At 38.0% G+C, this 25406-nt stretch overlaps 1 non-coding gene across 1 annotated transcript; it reads right to left on the bottom strand.

Moving 5' to 3' along the window:
• Positions 1–23192: 23192 nt before the first annotated feature.
• LOC128560609 (small nucleolar RNA SNORA2/SNORA34 family) lies at positions 23193–23329 on the bottom strand. The gene has a single exon (XR_008373089.1). It is a non-coding gene; the product is annotated as a small nucleolar RNA SNORA2/SNORA34 family (small nucleolar RNA).
• Between the last annotated feature and the right edge of the window lie 2077 nt (positions 23330–25406).

The raw sequence follows: 25406 nt of genomic DNA, 5'->3' as shown, positions 1-25406 counted from the left end.
ATACTCTTCAGTGTTCTAACTAGAAAAGGATGCTGGATTTTATCAAATGCTTTTTCTGCATCTATTGAGAGGATCATGTGATCTTTATTTTTCCCTCTCTTAATATGGTGGATAACATTTATGGACTTGCGTATGTTAAACCGGCCTTGCATCCCTGGGATGAAGCCTACTTGATCATGATGAATGACTTTTTTGATGATAAGCTGTAATCTATTGGCTAGGATTTTGTTGAGAATTTTTGCATCTATATTCATGAGTGAGATTGGTCTGAAATTCTCCTTTTTGTTTGTGTCTTTCCTCTTTTTGGTATCAGGATGATGTTTGCTTCATAGAATGTGTTGGGGAGGATTCCTTCTTCCTCAATTTTTTGGAATAATTTCTGCAGTACAGGAATAAGCTCTTCCCTGAAGGTTTGATAGAATTCTGGTGTGAAGCCATCTGGACCAGGGCATTTTTTCGTTGGAAGATTTTTTATTGTTTCTTTGATCTCAGTGCTTGAAATTGGTCTGTTCAGGAGCTCTATTTCTTCCTGGCTGAGTCTAGGGAGAGGGTGTGATTCCAAATATCTGTCTCTTATCCATTTCCTTCACATTGTCAAATTTCTGGGCATAGACTTTCTGGTAGTATTCAGAGATGATTTCTTGTATCTCTGTGAGATTAGTTGTTATTTCCCCTTTATCATTTCTGATTGAGGTCACTAGAGATTTTACTTTTCTATTTCTTGTTAGTCTGGCCAATGGTTTATCTATTTTATTTATTTTTTCAAAAAACCAACTCCTTGTTTCATAAATTTTCTGAATGATTCTTTTGTTTTCAATTTCATCGATCTCTGATTTGATTTTGGACATTTCTTTTCTTCTACTGAATTTAGGCTTAGATTGTTCTTCTTTTTCCAATTCCATAAGATGGTTTGTGAGATTGTTGATGCGCTCTCTTTCTGTTTTTCGAATGTAGCATCTAAAGTGATGAATTTTCCTCTCAAAACTGCTTTTGCAGTATCCCACAGGTTTTGGTAGCTTGTGTCTTCATTGTTGTTATGCTCAAGGAAGTTAATGATTTCCTGTTTTATTTCTTCCTGCACCCATCTGTTATTCAACAGAAGATTGTTTAATTTCCATGCCTTTGTGTGGGGTCAAGCGTTTTTGATAGAGTTGAGTTCCACTTTTAGTGCCTTAATGTCTGAGAAGATACAAGATAAAATTTCAATTGTTTTGATTCTGTTGATATTTGTTTTGTGTCCCAGGATATGATCAATTTTGGAGAATGTTCCATGGGGTGATGAGAAGAATGTGTATTCTTTATCTTTGGGATGGAGTGTTCTATATGCGTCTATCAAGCATAGTTGTTCTAGGGTCTCATTTAAATCTCTTATATCTTTGTTTAATTTCTGTTTAGAGGGTCTGTCCAGCTCTGTAAGAGGAGTGTTAAAGTCCCCTGTTATGATGGTATTATCAGATATCATATTGCTCAGACTGAGTAAGGTCTGTTTCCAGAATCTGGGAGCATTTAAATTGGGTGCATATATATATAGAATTGAAACGTCTTCTTGTTGTATTTTTCCCTTGACCAATATAAAGTGACCATCTTTGTCTTTTTTGACTTTAGTTGCTGTAAATCCACATGAATCTGAAAATAAGATTGCAACTCCTCTTTTCTTCTGAATTCCATTTGCCTGAAAAATTGTCTTCCAACCCTTGACTCGGAGTTTCAATTTATCTTTTGAAGCCAGGTGTGTTTCTTGCAGACAGCAAATGGATGGCTTGTGTTTTTTAATCCAGTCAGCCAATCTATGTCTCTTCAGTGGGGAATTCAAGCCATTAACATTTATTGAGATAATTGATAAGTGTGGTAGTATGCTATTTATCTTATTTTGTGAGAGTCCATTGTTTAGTTTTATCTTTTGTATCGGTGTGGAGGTTAGGCTCTGTCCTTTAATTTCTGAGTTCTTACTTTGCTGCTGATCCATTGTGGTGGTCAGTGTGCAGAACAGGTTGAAGTATTTCCTGTATAGCTGGTCTTGTTGTGGCGAATTTCCTCAATGTTTGTATATCCATAAGTGATTTGATTTCTCCGTCAATTTTGAAGCTTAGCTTAGCAGGGTACAGAATTCTGGGCTGAAAATTGTTCTGTTTAAGTAGATTAAAGATAGATGACCATTGTCTTCTTGCTTGGAAAGTTTCATTAGAGAAGTCTGTGGTCACTCTGATGGATTTGCCCCTGTAGGTCAACTGGCACTTACTCCTGGCAGCTTGCAGAATCTTTTCTTTTGTCTTGACTTTGGACAGGTTCATCACAATGTGTCTTGGAGAAGCTCGGTTAGAGTTGAGACGACCTGGGGTCCGATATCCCTCTGAAAGCAGTGTGTCAGAATCTTTGGTGATATTTGGGAAATTTTCTTTTATAATATTCTCTAGTATGGCTTCCATTCCTCTGGGGCATTCTTCTTCCCCTTCTGGAATTCCTATAACTCGTATGTTTGAATGCTTCATAAAGTCCCATAATTCTGACAGTGAGCATTCTGTTTTCTCTCTCTTCTTTTCTGCCTCTTTTACTATCTGAGTTATCTCAAGAACTTTGTCTTCTACCTCTGAAATTCTTTCTTCCGCATGGTCTAACCTGTTGCTAATACTTTCCATTGCATCTTTAAGTTCCCTAATTGACTGTTTCAGTTCCTTCAGCTCTGCTATATCCTTTTTATATTCTTCATATCGTTCATCTCTGATTTGATTCTGTTTTTGGATTTCCTTTTGGTTATTTTCCACTTTATTAGCAGTTTCCTTCATTGTTTCCATCATTTCTTTCATTGTTTTCAACATGTGTATTCTAAATTCCCTTTCTGTCATTCCTAACATTTCTTTAGGTGGAATCCTCTGCAGTAGCTACCTCATGGTCCCTTGGTGGGGTTGTTCTGGACTGGTTCTTCATGTTGCCTGGAGTTTTCTGCTGATTCTTCCTCATGAGTGATTTCTTTTATCTGTTTCCTTGCCCTAATTTTCCTTTCACTTCCTCTTGCTCTTTAAGTTCTCATGCCTGTGGACTAAGGATTAGATGAGTCCTTTTGGTACAGAACCAGAAGGGCGAGAAGGTTGAAGAGCAAGAAAGGGATGAAAGAAAGGAGGACTGAGTGAAAAGAAAGAAAAAAATAGAGAAAGGAGAGGGGGTGCGTAAAAGGAATATTGAAAAAAGAAGAGAGGCACAGAAAGAGGGAGACAGAGCAATATAGGTGTACAGTAGGGTACTTTGACACAACCTTAAAAAAAAACCACCTTCTGGGGGTGCCCACTTGGGTGGGTCCCTTGATGTCAGCAGCTCTTTGCTAACCTGATCAGACACAGTACCCCACCTCCACCAAGTAGAGAGGAAAGACAGAAATGCTATAAATCAAACCAAAACAAGCGAACAGAAAACTTTAGGGGATAATATTGGGTGAAAAACCAAATAATAGCGGTAGAAACACTAGCAAAAATGAAGTTGTAGTTATTAAAAAAGGCAGCAATTGGAAATTATAATTAAACTAGAAAAAGTGAGAAAGAAAGTTCTGTATGGAAAAGGTTGAAATTAAAAAACAAAACAACATCAACAACATCAAAATAAAAAAACAACAAAACCAAAAACAAAAACAAAAACAAAAAAACAGAAAAAATAAAACACAACCAAAAACAAAGCAGTATGTATATGTTGTTGAATATTGTCTGGGCAACACGTGGTCTTCTGGGGTATGAGATGTTAATCACAGCTCTGATACAACTGGAGGCTGCTGATTTCTCAAACCCCAGCAGGTAGACCCCCTATATCTCTCTTCAGCCCACTTAAAATGCACTTTGAACTTGTAAACTTGCTGTGCAGAAGCTTTCCCAGGGAAGTGCTTGTCACTGGAATCACTGCTGAAGTGGCTATCTACTTACCCCGTGTGCCAAAACCAGTCTCACTCTGCCCCTGAGGGTTAGGGCTGCAAGGCGGCTCAGACCCCACCCTTAGGCTACTCAGTAGCTGGGTTACCAGCTCCCACCTGATTCTAGCTCTGCGATCCTGAAGGCGGAGCCTGCCGGGGCAGATCGCTCACAGTGGCTCCCTGTGACCCACAGCCAAACACTATTAGCTCAGTCTAGCTCAGCTGCTCAGACTGGGGCCCTAGACAACAGCCAAAGTTCTCCACATTCCCACTGAGGCTCTCCCCAAGGCAGTTCAACTGAGTGCCAAGTCCAAAGACACCAAAACAGTTCACAGGTAAGGCCTTTCCGGTTTGTAGTCTCGCTGCTACTGAACTTACAGTTGCGTGCGGGTTTAGACCTATTGAACACACATGACCACTTGCCAGTTTTCCACTGTTTTAGTCCTCCTCTTGGGGTCCAGAAGTCTCTTGCTGACTCTCTGTATCCTCACAGGGGTGATGATAGGCAGATCCCACCAACCAGAGATGCCTGGAGTCCTATCTCCCCGGACTCACGGCGCCCAGATGCAAGGAAGCTGTTACTCGGCCGCCATCTTGCTCTCCTCCTAACTGTGCAGAAATTTTAAAGTTTGATGCAGTCCCATTTATCTTTTTGCTTTTATTGCCTGTCTTTGGGGTGTTATATCTAAGAATTCCTTGCCAATGCCAATGTCATGAAATATTTCCTGTATGTTTTCTGTTAGGATTTTATAATTTCAGGTCTTATGTTTGGGTCTTCTTATGTTTGGGTCTTTATTGTGAGTTAATTTTTAAACATGGTAAAGGTAAGGGTCTAACTTTATTATTTTACATGTGGATGTCCTGTTTTCCCAACATTTGTAGAAGGTGTCTATTTCCCATTGTGTAGTATTGGCACCTTTATGAAAGAACATTTTGCCATTTGTTTGAGGGTTTACCTGTGTGTTCTCTATTTTATTTCATTGGTCTAAATACTATCTTAATGCCAGAGACATACTGTTACGTTTACTATAGTTGGGTAACGTATTTTGAAATGAAGAAGTGTGAAGCTTCCATCTTCGTATTTCTCTCTCAAGATCACTTTAGCTATTTAAGGTTCTATGAGATGCCATATGAATTTTAGAATATTTTTTCAATTTTTTTAAAGTGCCATTGGGATATTGATCAGATTGTATTGAATTTGTGGATCACTTTGTGCAATAGGAGACCTTTCCATTTGTTTGCATGTTCTTTGATCTCTTTCAGCAATGCTCTGTGGTTGTCAGTGTACAAGTCTTAACCTCCTTGCTTAAGTTTATTCCTATGCATTTTAATTCTTTTTGATGCTATTGTAAATGAGATTTTTTAAAAAATTTCCTTTTCAGATCATTCATTGTTAGTGTATAGAAATGCAACTAATTTTTGTGTGTTGATTTTATATCTTGGAACTGCTAAATTTGTTTATTACTTCTAACAGTTGTGTGTGTGTGTGGAGTCTTTAGGGTTTTCTACATAGAAGATTATGTCATCTATAAAAAGAGATAATTTTATTTCTTGTTTTCCTTTTTGGATGTCATTTTTTTTTTCTTATTTGATTTCTCTGGGTAGGCCCTCAAGTTTTACACTGAAAAGAAACAGTGAAAGTAGACATCCTTCCTATCTTAGAGGAAAGTTTTTAGATTTTCACCATTGAGTATGATACTAGCTCTGAATTTTTATACATAGGCATTACTATATTGAAATAATTTCCTTTATTCCTAGATTTTTTAGTGTTTTTATTATGAGAGAGTTGAATTTCTGTCAAATGATCTTTCTGCTTTCTTTGAAATGATCATGTGGCTTTTTCTAGAGCTTTTTCATGTTGAATCATATTTGCATTCCAAGAATAAATCCCATTTTGTCATGCTGTATAAGACTTTTAATATGTTGCTAAATTCAATTTGCTAGAACTCTGGTGAGAATTTTTGTGTCAATATTTATGCAGAAGCTGAGTCTTTAGTGTTCTTTTCTTACAGTCTCTTTGATTTTGGTGTGGAGTGAGTTTAGAAGTGTTCCTTCCCTTCAATTTTTTGTAAGATTTAGGGAAGAATTGGTTTAATTCTTTATTAAATTGTTGGTAGGATTCTTCAGGATTCTTCAGTAAAGCCATCTGGACCTGGACTTTTCTTTGCTAGGAAGTTTTTAATTCTGATTTGATTTCCTTACAACTTTCAGTTGTGTTCAGATTTTTAATTTGCATTATTCAGTCTTAGCAAATTGTATGTTTCAAGTCATTTATCTATTTTTTCTAGGTTATTCAATTTTTTCTTATATAATTGTTCATGGCAGTCTCTTATGATCATTTTTATCTCTGTGGCATCAGTTATAAGGTCTGCTTTTTCATTTCTTTCTCTTCTTCTTTTTTGGTTAAGTCTTTCCTCTTTTTTCCTTAGTCTAAGTATTTGTTAATTTTGTTGATTTATTGAAAAAACTACCTCTTCATCTCATCAGTTTTTCTTTTGTTTTTCTATTCTCTATTTCATTTATTTCTGTTCTAATCTTCATTTTTTCATCCTTTGCTTACTTTGAACTTAGTTTGTTCTTTCTCTGGTTGCTTGAGGTATACAGGTAGGGTGTTGCTTTGATATTGTTTTTAATGTAGATATTTATCACCATAACTTTTCCTCTTTTTTATTTCAGAATTTTATGGGGGTATAAATGTTTTGGTTGCATGAATTGCTTTTGTACAGTTTGTGTCAAAGTTGTAAGTGTGCCCCTTTCCTGACTAGTGTGCATTGTACCCATTAGGTATAAATTTACCCCTCCTCTCCTGACCCATCCCACTTGCTAGCTTTCCATTGAGTTTTACTACATAACATGCCCATGTGTGTTGATCAATTAGTTCCCGTTTAATAGTGAGTACATAAAGTGTTTTTTCTCCATTCTTCCAAAACTTCACTTAGAAAAATGTTCTCCAGTTCCATCTAGACTGTTACAAAAGGTATTAGTTCACCCCCCTTTTTTTTAATTGGCTAAGTAGTACTGTTTTTGCTGTACCCTATAAGTTTTGGTATATTGTGTTTTGTTTTCTTTTGTCTCAAGATATTTTCTAATTTCCCTTCTGATTTCTTCTTTGACCCCTGAGTTGTTTGAGGTTATTTTATTATTCAGTTACATCGATTCTTCCTCTACAGTTCCTCTTGATTTTATTCACAGTTCTCGATTTTCAATGGACTCCTCTTATCTATGCTAATATCACATCTCATCAGAATAAAGGGGACTGTGGTAAAGCCAGGTGTCCTGGATTTTAATTCTGGCTTGACTGTGTACCAGCTGTATGATCTTAAATATATCACTTAATCTGTACTTTAGTCTTCTCGTTTGCAAAAGGGGGATCATACCTACCTCATAATTTGTTGTGAAGATTAAATGTGAAATTAATGCAAAACTCATAGACTAATGCCTGGCACATAGTAAGTCTACATTAAGGGACAGTGTGGAGGACGATTATTGTCACTGTTACTCTCCTGTTAACCTTTAACCATCTAACAACTATTAGACATCCCCTTCTACTCCATTCTTCATAATGCTGCCAGAGTATCTTTTTAAAATTCCCTACTTCATACCTTCTAAAGGCTTCCATTTCCCCTTGAATAAATGTTCATACTCCTACACGTTTTCTATGTCTGACATGGCAAGCAGCCCCCCATTACTAAGTTCTAAACCCCTATCCTTACCCCCCCATTCTAGTTATACTGAAATTCTTACTTTTACTCAAACATTCCACACTCTCTCTTGTCTCTGTGCCTTTGAAGCAACAGTTTTCTCTGATTGAAATAATCTTTCCCTCCATCCCCCTGCAGTCTTCACTTGTTAGCTCCCACTCGTCCCCCTCATATTGAACATTGTTGCTATAGGCAACCTACCTTGATCCCTTAGCCTAGGTTGTGGTCCTTGCTCTAGCACATGTTATTATAATTTCTTGCTTAATATTATCTCTCTCCAGTAGACTGTAGATTGTCATTGTTGTGCTCAGTATCATCTCCAAGGGGCCTGTCACAAAGATAGACCCACTGTAAGTGTTCAGAAGCACTTTTTGAATGAATGTATGCATGCATGAACAAATAAGTGAATAGTTTGATGATTTCACTACTAATATAAGTTTTAAGTACCTCCTTAGCTTGAGATTCTGCGGGTCTCTTGGTCTTGCTTTATCTCTTGGAAATGGGAAACTATTTGTATGTCCCTATGTATAGCACATTGCTTCATGCCTTTATGAATGTGATTATGCTGTTCCTTCTGCCTGGAAGGTTCTTTTCCATTTGGTACACATGGCAAGGTCCTATGTATCCATTAGTATATAGAAGGCCAACTTCTCTGTGAAGCCTTCACCACAATCCCCTCCGTAGAGTTAACCATCTCCTCCTCTGAGCTATGTCTACACTTTTAAGCTTTGCATGTATTTCCTTTTTTTTCTTTTCTTTCTTTTTTTTTTTTTTTTTAGAGTCAGAGTCTCACTTTGTCACCCTTAGTAGAGTGCCATAGCATCACAACTCACAGCAACCTCCAGCTCTTGGGCTTAGGTGATTCTCTCTCCTCAGTCTCTTGAGTAGCGGGGACTACAGGTGCCCACCACAATGCCCAGCTATTATCTTCCCATAATAATTGCTTTATTTGTAATAAGTCTAAAATTTGACTATCTCATTTCAACTACATATGGAGAACGTTTTCTCTCTTTTCAGGTTCCCACCCATATATACAAAAATTCATTAGCATTGTTGTACATTTGACATGGAACCATTGTAAACCACAGTTTTAACTGGTTCTTAATTGATCACCATGAAATTTAATCATTGTCTCAAATATTATAAATTTGATCCTATAGTATGGCTGTTAGGGCAGACAGTCCTGAACACTGAATTTCTCAAAGACTGTGCTTATTTCATGAAAGAATGGCATTAGGCTGGCTGTTTAAAGTGTCAGTTACTATTTGTAATTCAAATGAATAAGCATGAAGCTTTAGGAAAATACAAATGAAATTAAATGTGAATCATTTAACATCAAGCATCTCTCTCACACAATCAATTTACTTGGTTTTGGTCAATGTGCCCTGACTCAAAATACTCAGCTCAAGCACATTGCAAAACCATCTGTATATGGTTTATTAAAAAACAGTTACAGATGTATTGAACAAGCTCTACTTGATTCTATAAACAGAACAAGTGGAAAAGCAACACTGTATGGGCTCAATAAATATTTTCTGTTATTAGTTCTACACAAAGGAACATTGATGGCAATAGTACCATGTTAGGAAACAGAGCCAGTTTAAGTTGTTAGTAAGACCTGTTATGTTTATTTTCCACTTTGTGCCAGGGGCTGAGAAGGATGCTCCAGGTAACTCATTCCATTTGCCTTCACAATGATAGTGAGTATGGTATTATTAGCCCTATTTTATAAAACAGAAGATTAAGACTCAGAAAAGGAATAACATTTGCTCAGCATCATAGAACAAGTAAGTGTAGAGTGAGGTTTCCAACCTAGGTATGTGCACATTTTTTTAATGCTGTAATTCAGAGTCTGACAAAAGGGAAAATTGAGGAAATGAACCTTTACTGAGTGCTTATTAATTGCAGGTTTGCATACTTTCCATCAGCTTGTGCTTTGTCTCAAATTTTAATCAAACTGATTTCCTAACCTTGAAAGAAGCACATGAACAAAGGGGTCTTTCAAATACGGTTACTCCATAGTAGCCCTGAGTTTCTTAAAGGAATGATTGATCTTTGTGTAACAGTTGAAACAATGCCTCTAGTTCATTGTTAGGCCCCTTTAAGAAATCTGGGGTTTAGGTGCTTTACATGTCAAGATGCTTGTAGACTAGAAAACTTCTCCTCCTGCTCCATGCAGGGTTATGGATGGTGTCTAACTGGGGAAGGGGAGGGAGGCATATAAACTAGAACCAGGAGAGACAAGACAATGTCTAGAAGATAAAGAGATGAGATGAAAGAAATTTCTGGATGGCCAGAGGTCAAGGCAGAGCCTTTTAGAGGCTAATCTACCTGATATTACCTTCAAGGAAGCTAAGTGCTCAATAGAAGTTTTATGTTGAACATACTCTGCTTTGAAAAATAAATCAACATATCAGGGCTTACCAAAGTTCCTGTGGCCTGACTCTGCAAATGTGCCCAATCAGTGTCAGAACTTTGCACAACTATGGCTTTTATGGCTGTCAAAGTGAATTTCATGTCTCTGTTTTTGGAAATCTATTCTCTGACTCTCTCCCCTTACTACTTATTTGCAAAACCTCCTTGTTTCCACTCCATACCTCTTCCTTATTCTGCGGGACAAATTGGTCCAAACAGTTTCCAATATTTCTCTAAGATGGACCTGCAGTCTGTTTACATATGTGCTTGTGTTCATTTCTTTTCTCCACAGGTGTTGCTGCAACCCTAGCTTTCCTGGCCGGATTCAAAACCTAGAATGTTGCAGCAGCAACATTAGCAACACAACAACAATAACAAAAAAGATAGCTTCTAGTCTTTGGAAAAAGATGGAGTAAGGATCTGATTCATAGATCAGAGAAGGAGGTGATAGACCAAATAGGCAAATAATAAAATAAATTATAAGGACACTGTATAAGGGTTTGTTGAATATCTAATCCTGTGCAAAGCATTTTATATTTATTAGTTACCTCATTTAGTCCTTACATTCTTTGAAATTGGTGCTCTTATTTTCCTGCTTTTGCATGTGAAGAAACCAAGGCTTAGGAAAAATGAGTACAAGGTCGAAAAATCTGCAATGTCTTACCTTAAGATAATATACTGCCTTGTGCTCTAACTCCCCTTCAGGGCAGTGACTGCAGGGTAAGCCACGGAGTTGTGCTTTAAGCTGACTGTGTTCTCTTTTTTGATCTGGGTTCACTCTGTAAAATTTCATGAAGATTTATATGTCTTATATGTATTTTAAACTGTAATAAATGTTTAAATGTTTAAAACTCTAATAATAATTTTAAAAATACCATTTTCAAAGTTTCAGTGGAAGAGCTGAAATAGAATGTAGGTCTGTCTGCTTCCAAAGCCCAAGTGTTTAAACTGGGAATATTGCCTTCTGTTGTGTTGCCTGAGGTTACACTGGGTAACTTCGAGTATAACACTGGATCTCCTGAGGATCTGGGATTATTGCTATCTGACTGATGTCATTAGGGAACCAGACTTTTTCTTGGTACAGTGGGGGAAAGTTAGGCAAATAATCATTGCATGGGAAGCATTTTTTTATGGATTTGGGAAGAGAGGAATGTTCCATCTGAGACAGTCTGAGCAGTTCCTTCAATAGGAACCGAGACCTAGTTTCCAGGGGCCACAAAGACTGTCAATGACTAATGACTCAACACCCAAAATTGAGTTTAGCTTTTTCTTCTATCCTAAATCTGGGTCCAGCCCACTAAATTGGACTAAAATCTATGAGCCTGAGCTGGACAATGGAGCAGAAATGAGCTAACTTTGGCTATAAATTAAGTTGACCCCCAACTCTCATAAAAAAAAAAAAAAGGCTTGGTGCCCACAGCACAGTGGTTACGGCACCAGCTACAAACACTGTGACTGGCAGGTTTGAACACAGCCTGGGCCTGCTAAACAACAATGACAACTGCAACCAAAAAATAGCCGGATGTTGTGGCAGGTGCCTGTGGTCCCAGTTACTGGGAGGCTGAGGCAAGAGAATCACTTAAGCCAGTGGTTCTCAACCTTCCTAATGCTGCAAGCCTTTAATACAGTTCCTCATGTTCTAGTGACCCCCAACCATAAAATTATTTTCATTGATACTTCATAACTGTAATTTTGCTACTGTTATGAATTGTAATGTAAATATCTGATATGCAGGATGTATTTAGGTGACCCCTGTGAAAGGGTTGTTGGACCTCCAAAGGGGTCATGACCCACAGGTTGAGAACTGCTGCTTTAAGCCCAAAAATTTGAGGTTGTTGTGAGCTGTGATGCCACAGCACTCTACCAAGGGTGACATAGTGAGATTCTGTCACAAAAAAAAAAAAAACCTTTGAAGAAAACAGGCGCACGGCCTACAGACATATGAAAAAATGCTCATCATCCTTAATCATCAGAGAAATGCAAATCAAAACTACTTTGAGATATTCTCTAACTCCAGTAAGATTAGCTCATATCATAAAATCCCCAAACCAGAGATGTTGGCGTGAATGTGGAGAAAAGGGAACACTTCTAAACTGCTGGTGGGAATGCAAACTAATACGTTCCTTTTGGAAAGATGTTTGGAGAACACTTAGAGATCTAAAAATAGACCTGCCATGCGATCCTACAATTCTTCTATTAGGTATATATCCAGAAGACCAAAAATCACATTATAACAAAGATATTTGTACCAGAATGTTTATTGCAGCCTGATTCATAATTGCTAAATCATGGAAGGAGCCCAAGTGTCCATCGACCCATGAATGGATTAATAAATTGTGGTATATGTACACCGTGGAATATTATGCAGCCTTAAAGAAAGATGGAGAATTTACCTCTTTCATGTTCACATGGATGGAGCTGGAACATTCTTCTTAACAAAGTATCTCAAGAATGGAAGAAAAAGTATCTAATGTACTCAGCCCTACTATGAAACTAATTTATAGATTTCATATGAAAGCTATAACCCAATTACAGCCTAAGAATATGGAGAAAGGGGAAAGGGAGGGGAAAGGAGGGAAGGAGGTGGATGGAGGGAGGGTAATTGGTGGGACCACACCTAAGGTGCATCTTACAAGGGTACATGTGAAACTTACTAAATGTAGAATATAAATGTCTTAACACAATAACTAAGAAAATACCATGAAGAAAAAAAAAAAATAAAAAAAATAAAAAAAAAGAAAATACCATGAAGGCTATGCTAACCAGTGTGATAAAAATATTTCAAATTGTATATAAAACCAGCACATGGTACCCCATGAGTGCATTAATGTACACAGCTATGATTTAATAAAAAATAATAATAATAAAAAGAAATAAAAATAATAATAAAAAGAAAAAAAGGAAGGAGAGAAAAAAGGTACTAAAATGGAAAACAAACGAATAGTATCTAAGACAAAGGTAACATAGAAAAAAAAAAAACAGATAAGAGAGGTTTCAAACCAAAAGGGCTAGTCAGAGGGGTGAAACAGGGAACATTAGACCTGAAACCACAGAAAGCAAAACAGAAATGGGAAAGGACTGGTTTCTTATTGGAGGCAAAGTTTGGAAAGATATCTGAGGTGCTATGATTTTATGCCCAGGTAGAAGCCAACCACGTAAAAGTACCAGCTAGTTTGGGCTACACTAAGGTAGCGTCTCAAAGCTCCTTTCCTCTATGCATTTAGTAACTAAGTTTCCTGTGCCTAATGATAGTCCTTACAAATTCTTCATCTCCAATCACAGTGATGTAAGTCATGCTGGTTCCAATGAAGGCTTTACCTGGCTCTGTTTTTACCTCAGACACATACAGGAAAAGATGGAAACTTAATAGTCCCTTTTCCAAAGAATCTCAGTCTCACTCTTGGCTCCAGTTAAGTCTTTTCTCTTCCTCACTTCTAATTACATATTAAAATGATATTTTATGTATCCTTTAAAGCAGACTTAAATCTGTTGGGATCCTGCCCCGAGAGCAGGGTCTGCTGAGACCTGTGTAAACTGGTGGCAATCGACTGAAGAAATATAGTTAGAAGTGACGGTAAAGAAAGACGTGAGACGTAGAGTAGAATTAAAAGTGGGAGCTCAGGGGTCCATTACCCATTGTGGGCATCCGGCAATGGCCCAGATTGTTTGCTCCACTCTGATTGTATTGAAGTCTATTTGTCCAGACGTTAAGATGAGGGAAGGAACAAAGATGCTAGCAGTTTCTCTGATTAAGCATATCAGCTCCTAATATTATAATTAACCTTAAGGGTGGCCTTTCAGAAATCTGAAGTCTGAGCCTTGTATTGAAAGACCCTCCTGCTTGAGATCACACACACAGATTTCTAGGGAGGTGTTAAACTCTGTTAGCCCTCTGTGGAGTAAAAAGCCACCAGCGTTAATCTCCTCTGAGGGATGGGTGGGAGGGAAGCATTTTCCTCCCATCACCACTACAGAAGATTTTCCTCTGCTGTAAGGGACATAGCTCTTCTGTCCATATCTCAGGACTGGAGCTACTCCCTTGGTCTCTGCCCCAGGCAAATGCAAATCTCCACATTGGGTATCTGCTTTTGCAGGAAATGCTCTAGTAAATGTATCTTTTCTAGGACTTGCCATAATCTTTTCTATGGCCATTACTCTCCTCAGAGTGCTCACAGACCCAGCAGGGTGTTTGTAAGCTGTATCCCCAACATGCTAGAATTTCAGAAAAGGCAAGAAGCTTGCTAGCAATAGCTAGCTTAAATGTAAACTAGCTCACTTTTCTTTGTTCCAACTCACTCAACTTACTTTTTAATTTTCCTCTTTCTGGGGGTGCTTTCCCTTGCCAAGAATGGAGTCTTTAGTCCCCAATCTCCCAGCAAAATTCCTTCTGTGAGAAGATGGAAGTTATTAAGTATATAAAACTGTTGTTGAACATTAACTACCATTTAGAATGATTCCTCTAAGGATTGACAAAATTGGAGCTGGATGAAGCATAGGCTGGGGGTTATCCTTCTTCCTTCTTTCAAATAGGATCCCTTCTGGCTGCCATAAAATTAGGTAACTTCTGGTACCTAAAATTCAATTTAAGAGATTTATTTCTTAGAGTTAAAAGTTTGCCTTTTACATATTAGCTGCTAAATTGCAAATTTCTCCCCAGGTTCTCACCTACAGATTAAGCAAGTGAAGGCTAGGAAATGTAATAGCTTACTAAGGTCATGGAGGCATGACGTGAGTTAGCATAGACTTGGTGCAGGGAAAATAATGTAAAAATAAGTACTACTTTGGAATGGGCAAATATTACAGAATTATTATAATATTAGAATCTTGGCATTGATTAATTTTATTGAACTTCTCTCTAATACCTTAAAAATGAAAAATAAGGCAACATTAAAAAGCCACTCATAAAGTTTGAAGGGAAGAGCCTGCTGTTGTTATCCTACATCTGGTTATTGCTGTTTATATTCCTTTGTGGAGCTTATTCTCCATAAGCTTTTTTTAAATTTTTTTTCACCATACACTGGTTTTATATACCATTTGACAAATTTTCATCACACTGGTTAACATAGCCTTCCGGTTTTTTCTTAGTTATTGTGTTAAGACATTTATATTCTACATTTGGTAAGTTTCACATGTACCCTTGTAAGATGAACCATAGATGTGGTCCCACCAATCACCCTCCCTCCGCCCATCATCCCCCCTCTCCTCTCCTTGCTTTAACCCTCCCCCATGTTCTTAGGTTATAGTTGGGTTATAGCTTTTCATATGGTTAAAGCTCTCCATAAGCTTTTAGCAGGTGTATGTTGACCCTTTGTTTCATGATTGACAGAATCAGAGGCCACAGATACTGACAACTGTTTTCTTCTGTCTTTTTTCATGACTTTATATACTGCCTCACCTCGAATTACAAGCAAAACCTGGAAAAGCTACAAAAATAAATGTTTTGTGATTTATCTAGAAATTTGAAAAATATTGCTGTTATTTTTGGTGAAGAAAATCTATTTTGTATAGTTTATCTCAATCTAAATAAAATGTGAATTTTGGTTATAAAAAATGCCACTCAATGAAAAAATAATACTGCATATTCCATATATTTGTTAGAGTGAAGGGAGGGATTAATCTAAAGCTGTGCTTCAGTTGCTGAGTACAAGACTTGACTGCTCAGGAAGCACATGGTTGTGTAGTTGATATATGAATTCCTACACCCAGATATTTAGTTTTAAGTAAGCTCCCAATTGATTCAAATGTGCAACAGCCAGAGTTGAACACCACTGATGGAGCCTGAGCTCTTATGGCAAAGCTGTATCTGGATCAGGAACCCCAGGGTATTAACTGTGCACCGAGTCCTTGGGATGAGAAAATAGATGCAAGATGAAAAGAAATATTGAAAAGCCAAGGCAGGGCACAGAAACGTGAAGTTCCTAGCTTCAGACATAAGGAAATAATTTGTATGGATAAAATATACTCTTTTGAAGGCCAGAAAGCACCCTCAACTCTAATAGAAAATCTTTTCAGCATGAAGGGTTGACACAAATGGCGTTTTTTGGTCTGGTATTTAGTCAACCAGAACACTGGATTAATCAAAACACTCTGATGTCAGAAAATTCTAATTGAGATTTTGTGGTACAACGTAAGACATTTCAAGCCTGAACAGACAGTTTTATTTATGCTCCCCTTTTCAAGGTACTATAAATAATGACTTTTATGTTTTTTATTAGTGCCAAAGTAGTACTTGTTTTTATGTTATTTTCCCCTAACTCACATCATGACTGTCATGACCTTAGCAAGTTGTTGTGTTTCCCGGTCTTCACTTTCTTTCTTTTTTTTTTTTTACTGTAGAATTATCTTTTTATCTTGGGTAAAAACCCACAGTCATTTTGGGGAGCTGTAATTCAGATTTAACAGCATTGAGGAGGCGGAGCAAGATGGCAGCCGAGTAACAGCTTCCTTGCATCTGGGCACCGTGAGTCTGGGGAGATAGGACTCCAGGCATCTCTGGCTGGTGGGAAATGCCTAGCATCACTCCTATGAGGATACAGGGAGTCAGCGAGAGACTTCTGGACCCCAAGAGGAGGACTAAAACAGTGGAAAACCGGCAAGTGTTCGCATGTGTTCAATCCGTCTAAACCCGCCCACAACTGTAAGTTCAGTAGCAGCGAGACTGCAAACCAGAAAGGCCTTACCTGTGAACTGTTTTGATGTCCTTGGACTTGGCACTGAGTTGAACTGCCCTGGGGAAGGCCTGAGCAGGAGTGCGGAGAACTTTGGCCGTTGTCTAGGGCCCCAGTCTGAGCCGCTGAGCCAGACGGAGCTAATAGTGTTTGGCGGTGGGTCACACGGAACCATTGCCAGTGATCTGCCCCAGCAAGCTCCGCCCTCAGGGTCGCAGAGCTAGAAACGGGTGGGAGCTTGTAACCCAGCATCCAAGTAGCCTAAGGGTGGGGTCTGAGTCGCCTTGCAGCCCTAACCCTCAGGGGCAGAGTGAGACCAGTTTTGGCACACTGGGTAAGTGGATAGCCACTTCAGCAGTGAATCCAGCGAGAAAGCTGGGAAAGCTTCTGCTCAGCAAGTTTACAAGTTCAAAGTGTCTTTTAAGTGGGCTGAAGAGAGATTTAGGGTGTCTACCTGCTGGGGTTTGAGAAATCAGCAGCCTCCAGTCATATCAGAACTGTGACTAACATCTCATACCCCAGAAGACCACGTGTTGCCCAGACAATATTCAATAACATATACAAACTGCTTTGTTTTTGCTTGTGTATTTTTTTCTTTTTTTTTGTTTGGTTGTTTTTTTTGTTTGTTTATTTTGACGTTGTTGATGTTCTTTGGTTTTTTAATTTCAATCTTTTCCATACAGATCACTTTTTCTTTCTCTATTTTTCTAGTTTAATTATAATTTCCCATTGCTGCCTTTTTTAATAACTACAACTTCATTTTTGCTAGTGTTTCTACCACTATCATTTGGTTTTTCACCCAATTGTATCCCCGTAAAATTTTCTGTTTGCTTGTTCTGGTTTGATTTATAGCATTTTTGTCTTTCCTCTCTACTTGGTGGAGGTGGGGTACTGTGTTTGATCAGGTTAGCAAAGAGCTGCTGACCTCAAGGGAACCACCCAACTGGGCACCCCCAGAAGGTGGGATTTTTTAAGGTTGTGTCAAAGTACCCTACTGTACACCTATATTGCCCTGTCTCCCTCTTTCTGTGCCTCTCTTCTTTTTGTCAATATTCCTTATACCCACCCCCTCTCCTTTCTCTATCTTTCTTTTTTTTCTTATCACTCGGTCCTCCTTTCTTTCATGCCTTTTTTGCTCTTCAACCTTCTCACCCTTCTGGTCCTGTAACCCTTAGTCCACAGGCACGAGAACTTAAAGAGCAAGAGGAAGTGAAAGGAAAATTAGGGCAAGGAAACAGATAAAAGAAATCACTCATGAGGAAGAATCAGCAGAAAACTCCAGGCAACATGAAGAACCAGTCCAGAACAACCCCGCCAAGAGACCATGAGGTAGCTACTGCAGAGGATTCCACCTATAAAGAAATGTTAGAAATGACAGAAAGGGAATTTAGAATACACATGTTGAAAACAATGAAAGAAATGATGGAAACAATGAAGGAAACTGCTAATAAAGTGGAAAATAACCAAAAGGAAATCCAAAAACAGAATCAAATCAGAGATGAACGATATGAAGAATATAAAAAGGATATAGCAGAGCTGAAGGAAATGAAACAGTCAATCAGGGAACTTAAAGATGCAATGAAAAGTATCAGCAACAGGTTAGACCATGCAGAAGAAAGAATTTCAGAGGTAGAAGACAAAGTTTTTGAGATAACTCAGATAGTAAAAGAGGCAGAAAAGAAGAGAGAGAAAGCAGAACGTTCACTGTCAGAATTATGGGACTTTATGAAGCATTCCAACATACGAGTTATAGGAATTCCAGAAGGGGAAGAAGAATGCCCCAGAGGAATGGAAGCCATACTAGAGAATATTATAAAAGAAAATTTCCCAAACATCACCAAAGATTCTGATACACTGCTTTCAGAGGGATATCGGACCACAGGTCGCCTCAACTCTAACCGAGCTTCTCCAAGACACATTGTGATGAACCTGTCCAAAGTCAAGACAAAAGAAAAGATTCTGCAAGCTGCCAGGAGTAAGCGCCAGTTGACCTACAGGGGCAAATCCATCAGAGTGACCTCAGACTTCTCTAATGAAACTTTCCAAGCAAGAAGACAATGGTCATCTATCTTTAATCGACTTAAACAGCACAATTTTCAGCCCAGAATTCTGTACCCTGCTAAGCTAAGCTTCAAAATTGACGGAGAAATCAAATCATTTACAGATATACAAACATTGAGGAAATTCGCCACAACAAGACCAGCTCTACAGGAAATACTTCAACCTGTTCTGCACACTGACCACCACAATGGATCAGCAGCAAAGTAAGAACTCAGAAATCAAAGGACAGAACCTAACCTCCACACTGATGCAAAAGATAAAACTAAGCAATGGACTCTCACCAAATAAGATGAATAGAATACTACCACACTTATCAATTATCTCAATAAATGTTAATGGCTTGAATTCCCCACTGAAGAGACATAGATTGGCTGACTGGATTAAAAAACACAAGCCATCCATTTGCTGTCTACAAGAAACACACCTGGCTTCAAAAGACAAATTAAAGCTCAGAGTCAAGAGTTGGAAGACAATTTTTCGGGTAAATGGAATTCAGAAGAAAAGAGGAGTTGCAATCTTATTTTCAGATACATGTGGATTTAAAGCAACTAAAGTCAAAAAGGACAAAGATGGTCACTTTATATTGGTCAAGGGAAAAATACAACAAGAAGACATTTCAATTCTAAATATTTATGCACCCAATTTAAATGCTCCCAGATTCTGGAAACAGACCTTACTCAGTCTGAGCAATATGATATCTGATAATACCATCATAACAGGGGATTTTAACACACCTCTTACAGAGCTGGACAGATCCTCTAAACAGAAATTAAACAAAGATATAAGAGATTTAAATGAGACCCTAGAACAACTATGCTTGATAGACGCATATACACCACTCCACCCCAAAGACAAAGAATATACATTCTTCTCATCACCCCATGGAACATTCTCCAAAATTGATCATATTCTGGGACACAAAACAAATATCAACAGAATCAAAAGAATTGAAATTTTACCTTGTATCTTTTCCGACCATAAGGCACTAAATGTGGAACTCAACTCTAACAAAAATGCTCGACCCCACCCAAAGGCATGGAAATTAAACAATCTTCTGTTGACTAACAGATGGGTGCAGGAAGAAATAAAACAGGAAATCATTAACTTCCTTGAGCATAACAACAATGAAGACACAAGCTACCAAAACCTGTGGGATACTGCAAAAGCAGTTTTGAGAGGAAAATTCATCGCTTTAGATGCCTACATTCGAAAAACAGAAAGAGAGCACATCAACAATCTCACAAGAGATCTTATGGAATTGGAAAAAGAAGAACAATCTAAGCCTAAACTCAGTAGAAGAAAAGAAATATCCAAAATCAAATCAGAGATCAATGAAATTGAAAACAAAAGAATCATTCAGAAAATTAATGAAACAAGGAGTTGGTTTTTTGAAAAAATAAATAAAATAGATAAACCATCGGCCAGACTAACTAGAAAGAGAAAAGTAAAATCTCTAGTAACCTCAATCAGAAACGAAAAAGGGGAAATAACAACTGATCCCACAGAGATACAAGAGATCATCTCTGAATACTACCAGAAACTCTATGCCCAGAAATTTGACAATGTGAAGGAAATGGATCAATATTTGGAATCACACCCTCTCCCTAGACTCAGCCAGGAAGAAATAGAGCTCCTGAACAGACCAATTTCAAGCACTGAGATCAAAGAAACAATAAAAAAGCTTCCAACTAAAAAATGCCCTGGTCCAGATGGCTTCACTCCAGAATTCTATCAAACCTTCAAGGAAGAGCTTATTCCTGTGCTGCAGAAAGTATTCCAAAAAACTGAGGAAGAAGGAATCTTCCCCAACACATTCTATGAAGCAAACATCACCCTGATACCAAAACCAGGAAAAGACCCAAACAAAAAGGAGAATTTCAGACCAATCTCACTCATGAATATAGATGCAAAAATTCTCAACAAAATCCTAGCCAATAGATTACAGCTTATCATCAAAAAAGTCATTCATCATGATGAAGTAGGCTTCATCCCAGGGATGCAAGGCTGGTTTAACATACACAAGTCCATAAACAAAATCCACCATATTAACAGAGGCAAAAATAAAGATCACATGATCCTCTCAATAGATGCAGAAAAAGCATTTGATAAAATCCAGCATCCTTTTCTATTTAGAACACTGAAGAGTATACGCATAGGTGGCAGATTTCTAAAACTGATTGAAGCTATCTATGACAAACCCACAGGCAATATTTTACTGAATGGAGTAAATCTGAAAGCTTTTCCTCTTAGAACTGGAACCAGACAAGGTTGTCCTCTGTCACCTTTACTATTCAACATAGTGCTGGAAGTTCTAGCCAATACAATTAGGCAAGACAAGGAAATAAATGGAATCCAAATGGGAGCAGAGGAGGTCAAACTCTCCCTCTTTGCTGATGACATGATCTTATACTTAGAGAACCCCAAAGACTCAACCACAAGACTCCTAGAAGTCATCAAAAAATACGGTAATGTTTCAGGATATAAAATCAATGTCCACAAGTCAGTAGCCTTTGTATACACCAATAACAGTCAAGATGAGAAGCTAATTAAGGACACAACTCCCTTCACCATAGTTTCAAAGAAAATGAAATACCTAGGAATATACCTAACGAAGGAGGTGAAGGACCTCTATAAAGAAAACTATGAACTCCTCAGAAAGGAACTAGCAGAGGATATTAACAAATGGAAGAACATACCATGCTCATGGATGGGAAGAATCAACATTGTTAAAATGTCTATACTTCCCAAAGCAATCTACCTACTCAATGCCATTCCTATCAAAGTACCTACATTGTACTTTCAAGATTTGGAAAAAATGATTCTGCATTTTGTATGGAACTGGAAAAAAACCCGTATAGCCAAGGCAGTTCTTAGTAACAAAAATAAAGCTGGGGGCATCAGCATACCAGATTTTAGTCTGTACTACAAAGCCATAGTGCTCAAGACAGCATGGTACTGGCACAAAAACAGAGACATAGACACTTGGAATCGAATTGAACACCAAGAAATGAAACTAACATCTTACAACCACCTAATCTTCGATAAACCAAACAAGAACTTACCTTGGGGGAAAGACTCCCTATTCAATAAATGGTGTTGAGAGAACTGGATGTCTACATGTAAAAGACTGAAACTGGACCCACACCTTTCCCCACTCACAAAAATTGACTCAAGATGGATAAAGGACTTAAATTTAAGGCATGAAACAATAAAAATCCTCAAAGAAAGCATAGGAAAAACACTGGAAGATATTGGCCTGGGGGAAGACTTCATGAAGAAGACTGCCATGGCAATTGCAACAACAACAAAAATAAACAAATGGGACTTCATTAAACTGAAAAGCTTCTGTACAGCTAAGGAGACAATAACCAAAGCAAAGAGACAACCCACACAATGGGAAAGGATATTTGCATATTTTCAATCAGACAAAAGCTTGATAACCAGGATCTATAGAGAACTAAAATAAATCCACATGAAAAAAGCCAACAATCCCTTATATCAATGGGCAAGAGACATGAATAGAACTTTCTCTAAAGATGACAGATGAATGGCTAACAAACACATGAAAAAATGTTCATCATCTCTATATATTAGAGAAATGCAAATCAAAACATCCCTGAGATATCATCTAACCCCAGTGAGAATGGCCCACATCACAAAATCTCAAAACTGCAGATGCTGGCGTGGATGTGGAGAGAAGGGAACACTTTTACACTGCTGGTGGGACTGCAAACTAGTACAACCCTTCTGGAAGGAAGTATGGAGAAATCTCAAAGCACTCAACCTAGACCTCCCATTTGATCCTGGAATCCCATTACTGGGCATCTACCCAGAAGGAAAAAAATCCTTTTATCATAAGGACACTTGTACTAGACTGTTTATTGCAGTTCAATTTACAATCGCCAAAATGTGGAAACAGCCTAAATGCCCACCATCCCAGGAATGGATTAACAAGCTGTGGTATATGTATACCATGGAATACTATTCAGCCATTAAAAAAAATGGAGACTTTACATCCTTCGTATTAACCTGGATGGAAGTGGAAGACGTTATTCTTAGTAAAGCATCACAAGAATGGAGAAGCATGAATCCTATGTACTCAATCTTGATATGAGGACAATTAATGACAATTAAGGTTATGGGGGGGGAGCAGAAAGAGGGATGGAGGGAGGGGGGTGGGGCCTTAGTGTGTGTCACACTTTATGGGGGCAAGACATGATTGCAAGAGGGACTTTACCTAACAGTTGTAATCCGTGTAACTGGCTTATTGTACCCTCAATGAATCCCCAACAATAAAAAAAAAAAAAAAAGAAAAAGATTTAACAGCATTATAATTCTAATAAATAACTTAAATATCCTTGTGAGATAAATATAGTAATATTTTATGGGTATTTTGGAACCTGACACTGTTAAGACTATAAATCACACTAGCCTACATCTATCACCAATGACTCATACTGTTTCGTTCTAATGAATTGACCATTACGTTTCCAAAGTTCTGAAATGGCCAACAGACCATAGAAAGATAATTCTTTAGGCTCCTGCTTGAAACCAACAGCTTCAGCAAACTGCTGGCCTTGATTCAGGGCCAACACTTTCTTAATCTATTGGTGAGGACCTGGAGGAAACAAGATGTTTTCAAAGTTCCTTTCAGCACTAACGTTAAGATTTTTTGATAAATCACTTATAGGCATACAAGCTGAATTTGAGGGTATGCTCCAATGGAAAATAATTCTCTTCAGAATTAAATAAAAACATTTATTGACCTCAAATGCACTTGCATCGAGTTGGTCAATTCCATCATAGCTCCCATAACTCAAGCTATTCATGTCAAAGTTGATTTGTAGCTATAAGGTTGGCATTTATGCAACCTTTTTTTTCCAACAAGTTTCTCAATTATGTAACATATGGCCTACTTGATATTAATTAAAGATGATTGAAGTAGAAGTTCTGTTTAGTGTGTGGGTGTGCATATGTGCGCTAGGAGAAGGCATGACTTCCTTTGTGCAGGTATCTCTAGACTTCATTCTAAGTAACTTCATTCTGAGGAACTTTATGGCAGGCATTCTGGCATGTAGGTGGAAGATTTTCTTTTTCTATCTTTCTTTTTTTTTTTTTATTAAATCATAGCTGTGTACATTAATGCGATCATGGGGCACCATACACTGGTTTTATAGACTGTTTGACACATTTTCATCACACTGGTTAACATAGCCTTCCTGGCATTTTCTTAGTTATTGTGTTAAGACATTTATATTCTACATTTACTAAGTTTCACATGTACCCTTGTAAGATGCACCATAGGTGTAATTCCACCAATCACTCTCCCTCCGCCTATCCTCCCCCCTCCCTCCCCTCCCTCTCCCCTTTCCCCATATTCTTAGGTTATAACTGGGTTATAGCTTTCATATGAAAGCCATACATTAGTTTCATAGTAGGGCTGAGTACATTGGATACTTTTTCTTCCATTCTTGAGATACATTGCTAAGAAGAATATGTTCCAACTCCATCCATGTAAACATGAAAGAGGTAAAGTCTCCATCTTTCTTTAAGGCTGCATAATATTCCATGGTGTATATATACCACAATTTATTAATCCATTTGTGGATCGATGGGCACTTGGGCTTTTTCCATGACTTAGCAATTGTGAATTGGGCTGCAATAAACATTCTGGTACAAATATCTTTGTTATAATGTGATTTTTGGTCTTCTGGGTATATACCTAGTAGAGGAATTATAGTATTGAATAACAGATCTATTTTTAGATCTCTAAATGTTCTCCAAACATCTTTCCAAAAGGAATGTATTAATTTGCATTCCCACCAGCTGTGTAGAAGTATTCTCTTTTCTCCACACCCACGCCAATATCTCTGGTCTTGGGATTTTGTGATATGGGCTAATCTTACTGGAGTTAGATGATATCTCAAAGTAGTTTTGATTTACATTTCTCTGATGATTAAGGATGATAAGCACTTTTTCATATGTCTGTAGGCTCTGCGCCTGTCTTCTTCAGAGAAGTTTCTCTTCAAGTCCCTTGCCCAGCCTGAGATGGGATCACTTGTTCTTTTCTTGCTTATACGTTTGAGTTCTCTGTGTATTCTGGTTATTAAACCTTTGTCGGAGACATAACCTGCAAATGTCTTCTCCCATTCTGAGGGCTATTTGCTTGCTTTATTTCTGTGTTCTTGGCTGGGCAGAAGCTTTTTAGTTTGATCAGGTCCCAGTAGTGTAGTAGTGAAGCTGCTTCAATTGCCCAGGGTGGGGTCCTCCTCATAAATACTCACCCAGATGGAGTTCTTCAAATGTTTTCCTGGCACTCTCTTCTAGTATTTTTATAGTTTCATGTCTTAAGTTTAAATCATTAATCCAGTGAGAGTCTATCTTAGTTAATGGTGAAAGGTGTGGGTCCAGTTTCAGTCTTCTACAGGTTGCCAGCCAATTCACCCAGCACCATTTGTTAAATAGGGAATCTTTTCCCCCACTGAATGTTTTTAATTGGCTTGTCAAAGATCAAATAACGGTAAGTAGCTGGGTTAATCTCTTGGTTCTCTGTTCTGTTCCATACATCTACCTCTCTGTTTTTGTGCCAGTACCATGCTGTTTTGATCACTATCGATTTATAGTATAGTCTGAGGTCTGGTAGCGTGATTCCTCCTGCTTTGTTTTTAT

This window comes from Nycticebus coucang, chromosome 11 (genome assembly GCF_027406575.1).
Source record: "Nycticebus coucang isolate mNycCou1 chromosome 11, mNycCou1.pri, whole genome shotgun sequence".
In the NCBI taxonomy this organism is placed as follows: Eukaryota; Metazoa; Chordata; class Mammalia; order Primates; family Lorisidae; genus Nycticebus; species Nycticebus coucang.
This window is presented reverse-complemented; position numbering and strand designations above follow the sequence as displayed.